Here is a 9556-nt window from a genome sequence, read left to right as displayed (position 1 = left end):
CACAAGAAGCAAAACATCAATTCCTCACAAAAGGGTTTGGAGGAATTTTCTCCAAAACCATAGAATAGCCAATTGTACAGTGAGAATAAAGTCACTTTTAGCCAATATATTGTTAGAAATGCTTTAGAATAATTGAGGGGGGGGGGGGGGGGGGGGGTGGGTGAGTAAGTTATTGAAGGTCCAAATGTCCAATTAAAACTTTTTCATCAAGTATATTGTGCTCATCAAACTGTTCATTCATCTAAGCTTAAACATTCCTACTTAGCGAGTTACTATAAATCAACATGCAAGCATAACACATGAATAATCAACACATAACATAGTGATTTACATGGAAGCCCAATTTGGGAAAAACCACCAGTAACATGCTACTCAATTTTCACTCTTCTAAAGTGATGCCCTGTGAAAGGCTACAACACACTATAAAATGTGACCTTGTTAAAAAATTTAACCACCTTGTTAGAAGTGGGCTTGGTTAGAGGACTTTAGAACATTCACTTGGAATGCCACCCTGTTAAAGGATTTACAAATGTATATTAAACCAACCTAAGCCCATAGGATTTAACTCTAATTGATACAATTGCTAGAGAGTAACAATAAGGGGTTTTGACCTGATTGCAATTCACAACTTATCTTGCAGATTTTAGATCTCTTCTTTAGCTCACAACATTACCTAGCTTTCAGTCTCTTCAACTCCAATAGATTTTCCTTCTCTCAAGCTTTGTTTCCTTGAGTCTCCATGCTTGATGTACCAGTGCAATCCTCTTTCTGACCACTTATCGAAGCAGAGGCTCTGTGCTCTATTCTTGCTCCTTGATGTCTTCTCCTTGACACCCTTCAACCACTTCATAATTTGGCACACCAGGAACTTTTACTTCTTGGCCTATGACTCCTTAAATAGAAGTTTGGAATTGCTTTTTCCTACTTGATTCTTCCATACTTTAATTTTAGTTCAAATGAATTACATAAAATTTTGTGCTACTAGCACATCATCCTTATCCTCCAACTGGTTCACAAAATTCAATGTAGCAACCTTGTCGGCTTAGATTTGGTGAATCATTGACTTTTCCAATAATGCAGTAGTTTGGCACTATTGAAATTTTGGTGCTCGGCACATACTGTGTTTCTTGGCATCAACTACATTTTACTAATGCTTGACACTTATTATGAATTCACTCGGCATCCACTAAATTTTTTGATGTTCGACACCTGTTACTTTGCTCAGCACCTAAACATGCTTGGCTTCTTTTGTATCACTCAACACACACTAGATTTTGCATTTTCTCGGCTCTAACTAAAAATTTGCTTGACTCCAACTAGCTTGCTCGAAACTCACTAATGAAATTGGTTAAACTTTGCATTCAACCTTGTTCCAACTTATTGCTCCAGTGTTTCTAAGTATGGCCAACCTCTATATCTTCAAGTATATTTTCAATACATCATTTAGCTATTGTCTTAACTGATCCTTGCACTTCATTACAAAATCATAACTCAACCTTTCCCTCAGGTACTTTTGTTACATTTTTTTGATTAAATCCTCTTCATCAATCAACCAAGTGATAGTACTTGGATCTTATAGGCAATTATCATTCCAACAAATAGTAGGTTTCACATCAATGAAAAAACAATGATTGAAAACATTCTTTATCAACCAACTTCCTTCTTTACAACAATATCCCTCTTTGATCTTTAATAATGATCTTTTCAATCAGATTTCCAACAATCTCCCTCTTTGGCATTGATGGAAAACCAAACTAATCAACCATTAGACCAAACTATTCAACCAAGTTATCAAGATGCTAACTAGGTTAGAACAGTACGTCAAATGCCAAAAATAAATTGTGTTACCATCAATTTTCACTTCTCCCTTTATGATCTACTATCCTGATTACTTTACTTCTACTTCTTCCTCTTAGCTATTGTTTCCTTTTTCTTTGCTATATCTTCTTGATTTCTCCCTGTTTATTGTGGCTTACCATTGTTCACTTTGATCTTGTTCTACTCTGACTTCCTCTTACATTAATTCTCCCTATGTCCATTGGATCCTATAGATTTGATCAATTTCTTACTACTTCTCCCTCTATCCAATTGAATGCTGTTGATCAGTTTCTACATATCTCTCTCTCTTTATTTGTTGATTAGTTTCTGCCATTTCTCCCTCTTTGACAAGAATGCCAAAGACATCTTATCATGCAAGTATAGCATTTTCTAGGTACTCCAATTTCTCCCTTTGTCACCTTGCTTGTGACTAATTTGGAGCTTTAGTACTTTAATTACTTCAGGCATGATCCTAAAGTAAATATCCTCTACATCAATTTTTAATATGCCAAGAATCAACTTATTTGATGCAGGGCAATCTCTGTTGTTGCTCAAGTAACCTTGGCTAGGGGTATCACCCCTAGCTTACCTCTAAGATACTCAAAAGCATCTTTAGGTAGTGCTTTTGTGAAAATGTCAGCAATCTGTTCCTTTGAGCTGACATATTCCATTCTCACTTACTTGTCTTCCACTAATTCTCTTACATAGTGATACTTAATTGCAATATGCTTTGTTTTGGCATGCATTCAAGATTCTTTGATATGTTGATTGCACTTGTGTTATCACAATAGAGTATCATAGGTTCATTTGTCTCTTCCTTCATACCTTGCAATAGATGTTTGATCCAAACAATATTGGTGCAATTGATAGCAGCTACCACATACTCAACTTCTATTGTGGACTATGAGGTACAACTTTTCTTTTTTCCAGTCCAAGTAATCAATATTTTGCCTAAGAAAAGTGATCCTCCACTGATTCTTTTTCCATCATCAATATTACCTCTCCAGTCTACATTAGTGTAGGCTCTCAACTCAAACTTTTGACTTCTCTTGTAGTATGAACCAAAGTCATTAGTTTCTTTTAAGTATCTTAGTATTCTTTTTACTACCATCATATGATTTTCTCTTGGGTTAGCATAAAATCTTGCCACTATTCCAACTGCTAATGCAATGTCTGGTCTACTATGTACAACATACTGCAACTTTCCAATCATTGATCTATACAATATCTAGTTCACTTCAGCAGATTCATCATCCTTGGATGGCTTATGTGATATTACCATTGGTGTACTGACTAGTTTTGAATCTTCTAAGCCAAATTTCTTGAGTATCTCCTTGATATATTTTGATTGGGTCACAAATATGCCATGCTTTAGTTGATGCACTTGCAATCCAACAAATAATTTGATTTCTCCAAACATTGATATCTCAAACTCATGTTTCATTTGATCAACAAAATCTTTGCATAGAACATCTTTTTTGCCAAATATTATATCATCAACAGAGATTTTAGATATCAAAATTTCTTTACCTTTTTACCTTGATGTACATGTTTTTATTGTCATCTATTCTCTGAAATCCTATCTTCACAAGATATTTGTGCAGTCTCTCATACCATGCTCTAGGTGCTTTCTTTAAACCATAGAGTGCTTTATGCAATTTTTAGACTATATCCTTGTTGTTGTCATCAAAAAATCCCTCTTTTTGTTCTATGTGGACTTCCTCTTCCAATATACCATTCAGAAAAGTAGACTTTACATCCATTTGGTAGACCTTGAAACCTTTATAAGTAGCATATGCAAGCAATGTTCTAACTCCTTCCATTCTTGCAATAGGGGAAATTTTTTTGCCATAATCTAGTCCTTCTTCTTGTGCATAGCCTTTGCAAACTACTTTGGCCTTGTTTCTTGTTATCCAACCATTCTCATCAAATTTTTTCCTAAAGACCCATTTGGCACCAATTACATTCTTATCAGCTAGTCTAGGAACTAGGGTCAAGGTTTTGTTTTTCTCAATCTGATCTATTTCTTCTTCCATAGCTTTATACCAATCATCATCTTGTAGTGCATCTTTCATGATTTTGGGCTCAATCTTGCTCATCAGACATGATTCATTCCTTAGTCAGTTCATTGTCATTAGTCTAACATCTTTATCACCAATGATTTGTTCTGTAGGGTGATGTCTTCTCATATATCTAGCTAGTCTTGGTTCTATCCTTCTTTCCATGTTTGGTTCTTTAGCTTCAGAATCAATTTGCACATCACTATCTAGTATTTCATCATCTCTCCCATGTGTACTATTTTTAGAATCAAAATGTACACAATTTTCATTCTACAACTTTTTTTTCTGAATGCAGCTTGACATTCACTCGTTGTGACTCGGCTGAGACTGTAACTTGTTGATTCCCAACTTGATTGGCAACATCATCTTTAATAGACATTACTTCATAGAAGTAAACAAAAGATCTATAATCTTCTAATTTCCTGGATTCGTCAACTTGGACTTCTGCATGCTCATCAAAATTTACATTTGCACTCTCCACAATCTTGTTAGTTTTAGTATTCAAACACTTATATGCCTTACTTCTAGTGGAGTATCCAAGGAATATGTCTTCATCACCTTTTGCATCAAACTTGTCATTTCTAGTATCTTTGAGAATATAACATTTACAACCAAATACTTTGAAATGTTTTACATTAGGTGAGTGACCATACCATAATTCAAAAGGTGTTTTATTTGTACCTTTCTTGACTTGGACTCAATTTAGGGTGTAAACAATAGTACTTACAACTTCTCTCCAGTACTTTAGAGCAATATTCTTCTCCATCATCAATGTTCTAGCACAATCTATCACTGATCTATTCCTTATTTCTGTAATGCCATTTTGAGGTGGAGTTCTTGGTGCTGATGTTAGTCTCTTGATTCCTTTATCATTACAAAATATCTCAAATTATTTTGATGTAAACTCTTCTCCTCTGTCTGATCTCAGGCACTTCAGACTCTTTCTTGTTTCCTTCTCCACTTTGGCCAAATATCACTTAAACATTTGAAATGCATTAGATTTTTGTTTCAAGAACATGGTAGTCATCATTCTAGAGTAGTCATCCACAAACAACATTATGTATCTATCTCCTTGGTAGCTCTAAACTTCTATTGGGCCACATAAGTCTGTATGGACTAGTTCTAGTACTTCTTTGAAAGTGTAGGTTTTTCTTTTAAAACTAGCCTTAGTCATCTTTCCTAGTTGACATTGCTTGCACATTTTATTTTTAGGTTTCTTTAGCTTAGGCAAACCTCTTACTTTCTTCTTTTTGCTGATGTTAATCAAATTGTCAAAGTTAACATGACAGTCTTTTATGCCATAGCCACACATCATCCAACATCTTCCATATCTAGGTAAAACAAATTACTCCTAGTTTGTTCACCTTTTCCTATTAGATTTCCATCAGTATCATAGATTTTGGTAGTTTTATTTCCAAATTTTACTTTGCAACCTACATTGCCTAACTGTGATACACTCAACAAACTATAGTTCAATACTTCAACATAGTATGCATTATCACATGAGATTTTCTCTATAAGTTTAATAGAACCTTTTTTTTTGATTTGACATGGAGCATCATTACCAAATCTAACACTATTTCCATCATATTGAGTAAAGGTAATAAACTTACTTTTGTCTCTTGTCATGTGATGTGAGCATCCATTGTCTATGATCCACTTGTCATTGTTGTTCACATAGGTTACTAGTGCTATTGCCTCATTTTAATCTAATTCATCCTTCATGGCTACATAGACTACTTCATCATTCTCATCAGAACTTCTTAAAATATGCAACATCTTTTGCCTTTGTCCTTGTAATCTCTGCTATCATCTTTTATTTTATTTTTGTACTTATTTCTTTTTTTGTAGTTCTTCTTTTGTGTACACCTTGCAGCAATATGTCTTACTTCATTGTAGTTAAAACAAATGATAGGCAACTTATCTTTGAATTTACCTTTGCCTCTATGAAATCTTCTGGCCAATAGTGCTTCCAATTGTTCTACATCTTCCTCATCTGTGCTACTATCGTTGGATGCATGCTTTCCTCTTCTACTCTTCTTCTTTGATTTCACCTCCTTAGTGTCTTTCAATGTTAGCTTGGCCTTGAAAGAAGATTCAATATTTTTAGGTCTTTAGTTGTCAAAATTGGACAACTCAAATGCAGTGAGTCTTCCTACTATCCCTTCAAAGGTCAATGCATTTCCTAGTATACATCTTAAGTCTTGGATGGCTAAAACTCTAATAGAATAGATAGGAAGTAGGGTTCTTAAGTATTTTCTATTAAAAATATCATCTTCCAATTGACCACCCAAAATTCTTGTTGCATTTACCACTTCTTTCATTCTAGCAACATATTGAGCAACATTCTCACCTTCCTCCATTTTCATGTCATCAAACTTTCCTCTGAGGCTTTCTCTTTTTGCTTCTTGAACATTCTAATCTCCTCCATAGATATTTGACTAGGCTTTCCACATATTTAATGTAGAATCACATCCTTTGATGTCCTCAAACTTAGCATAGTTGAGTGTAGAGGCAATCTCCATCATTGCCTGATTGTGCTCCTTCCTTTTGTTCAAATAATTTGTAGAAAGGGGTTCAGCTGAATTTACATGTTCCACTCCAATTGAGGTTTTTGCATAATCACCTATTGATCCAAGATGTAGCTTCATTAGGCTTTTCCATGTAGTGAAGTTATCTCTGTTGAGCTTGGGAACTTCTCTCTTGGACATCTTGATCTTCCTGCTTCTAGTACCTTTAAACTAAATTAACAGATTGCTCTGATACCAATTGTTAGAAATGCTTTAGAATAAATAAGAGAGGGAGTGAATTAGTTATTCAAGGTCCAAATGTCCAATTAAATTTTTTTCATCAAGTATAGTGTGCCCATCAAACTATTCATTCATCCAAGCTTAAAAATTCCTACTTAGCAAGTTACTATAAATCAACATGCAAGCATAACACATGGAGAATCAACACATAACACAATGATTTATGTGGAAACTCAATTTGGGAAAAACCACCAGTAACATGCTACTCAATTTTTAGTCTTCTAAAGTGATGTGCTATGAAAGGCCTGCCCTATTAAAGGCTACAACACATTGTTAAATGTGACCTTATTAAAGGATTTAACCACCTTGTTAGAAGTGGGCTTGGTTAGAGGACTTAAAAAAATTCACTTGGAATGCCACCCTATTAAAGAATTTACAAATGGCTATTAAACCAACCTAAGTCCATAGGATTTAACTTTAACTAATACAACTGCTAGAGAGTAACAATAAGGGGTTTTGACCTAATTACAATTCACAACATATCTTGTAGATTTCAGATCTCTTCTTCAACTCACAACATTTCCTCGCTTTCAGTCTCTTCAGCTCTGATAGCTTGTCCTCCTCTCAAGCTTTGTCTCCTTGAGTCTCCATGCTTGATGTACCAGTGCAATCCTCTTTCTGACCACTTATTGAAGCAGAGTCTCTGTGCTCTATTCTTCCTCCTTGATGTCTTCTCCTTGATACCCTTCAACCACTTTGCAATTTGGTACACCAATAACTCTTACTTCTTGGCCTATAATTCCTTAAATAGAAGTTTGGAATTACTTTTTCCTGCTCGATTCTTCCATCCTTTCATTTTGGTTTGAATGGATTAGGTAGGATTCCTTGAATTTGACCCATATCTTGTTTCTTCTAGAAACATCATGAAGAATTCTCTTGAATTCACTCAAAAATGGTTTACACAAAATTCTATGCTATCAGCTCATCATCCTTATCCTCTAACTGGTTCACAAAATTCAATGTAGCAACCTTGTCGGCTTAGATATGGCAAATCATTGACTTTTCCAATAATGCAGCAACTCGACACTATCAAAATTTTGGTGTTTAGTACATATTGTATTACTCAACATCAACTACATTTTACTAATGCCAACACCTATTGTGAATTCACTTAGCATCCACTAAATTTTTTGATGCTCAACACTTGTTACTTTTCTTAGCACCTAAACATGCTCGGCTCCTTCTATATCACTCAACACACACTAGATTTCGCATTTGCTCGGCTCTAACTAAAAATTTGCTTGGCTCCAACTAGCTTGCTCGACACTCACTAATGAACTTAGTTAAGCTTTTCATTCAAACTTGTTTCAACTTATTCCTTTAGTGTTTCTAAGTATGGCCAACCTCTATATCTTCAAGTATGTTGTCAATACATCATTTAGCCATTGCCTTAGCTGATCCTTGCACTTCATTACAAAATCATAACTCAGCCTTTCCCTTAGGTACTTTTGTTACATCTTATTGATTAAATCCTCTTCATCAATGAACTAAGTGATAGTACTTGGATCTTATAAGCAATTGTCATTCCAAAAAATACCAGGTTTGACATCAATGAAAAAACAATGATTGTAAACATTCTTTATCAACCAACTTCCTTCTTTACAACAATCTCCCTCTTTGACCTTCAACAATGATCTTTTAAATCATATTTCCAACATGTATGCACTTTTTAAAAGTGATAAATAAATTATATTATCTCAATTATATAATCTAATTAGATCCCTTAACCCAAATTAAATCAAGTGATTCCAATTGAATGGGAATCTAACTACCAAAAATTAGCCAACACTAAAATAAAGATTAAATCAAATAATTAAACCCTTCAACCCATTAAACCACATTTAATTTAATATTTTCCACACTCACTATGGAATCCTAAATGCATAGACACACTCAGAGGTATAATCACATAATGCATTATTAATCCGGATTTACCAATTACCAAAGGATTAAAATAACAATAAAGAGACATCACCCTTATAGGGATGATATTGGCTCAACATGAAAAGTATGATAAATAGCTCCATGTCCCACTGTTGAGGATATAAGTCCTACATAATAAATGGACACAATCAAGTGTAGATGTACAACAATAATAGTTGAAGTGAAAATTATGCAAAATCACATAATTAAAGCATCTAATTAATTTCATTTACATAATCATTTAATAGTCCATTTTGCATAAATTACTAAAAGGCACAAGGTACTTATCCGCAGGACTATAACCAAATGAATCCAACATAGACAAATCATCTCTAATTATTTAGTCATTTAATAATGGAATTAATAATAATTTAGAAACAACATAAAAAGGAACTTAAAACACATAAGTGAACATGGTCAAATACATGACTAACCACTACTATAGGAACCTAGTCAATTGTAGCAGGATAATAATACACAATGAAACCATTGTTCACATCTCAAGGTAATCATAGAGAAACATTGTGATACCAAATCAATCCAAGTAACCACTAGCACAAACCTTAGTGAAACCATCTAGTACATCATAATCTCATAGATTAGCCATAAGCATAATCAACCCAACTAAAACAATAACATAAATCCAATCACCCAAATGGTGTTTACCACTCACAAGTCCTAACATGATCATTCACAAAGGAAGAGCACCAAGGTTGCACCCATCAAGATGAATTGGATGGATCAAATGGGAGAGGCACTACATCCCTCCCATAGACTAGGCTTAGTCCTAGAAGCTGACATTCCAAGAATAGAGACCAAACACGCTAAGTATAAAATCAAAATTGAACAATAGGAATGATCATTGACTTCTCCACAAGTCAAACCCAAATCACTCCAACACTCACAAACTATCTTGCAAACTAAAGAATAGGTTAACCATAAGAG

The sequence above is a fragment of the Cupressus sempervirens genome, chromosome 10, assembly GCF_028749045.1.
Source record: "Cupressus sempervirens isolate cs-2001-9-10 chromosome 10, ASM2874904v1, whole genome shotgun sequence".
NCBI lineage: Eukaryota > Viridiplantae > Streptophyta > Pinopsida > Cupressales > Cupressaceae > Cupressus > Cupressus sempervirens.
The sequence above is the reverse complement of the archived record's forward strand: the minus strand, read 5'-3'. Positions refer to the sequence as shown.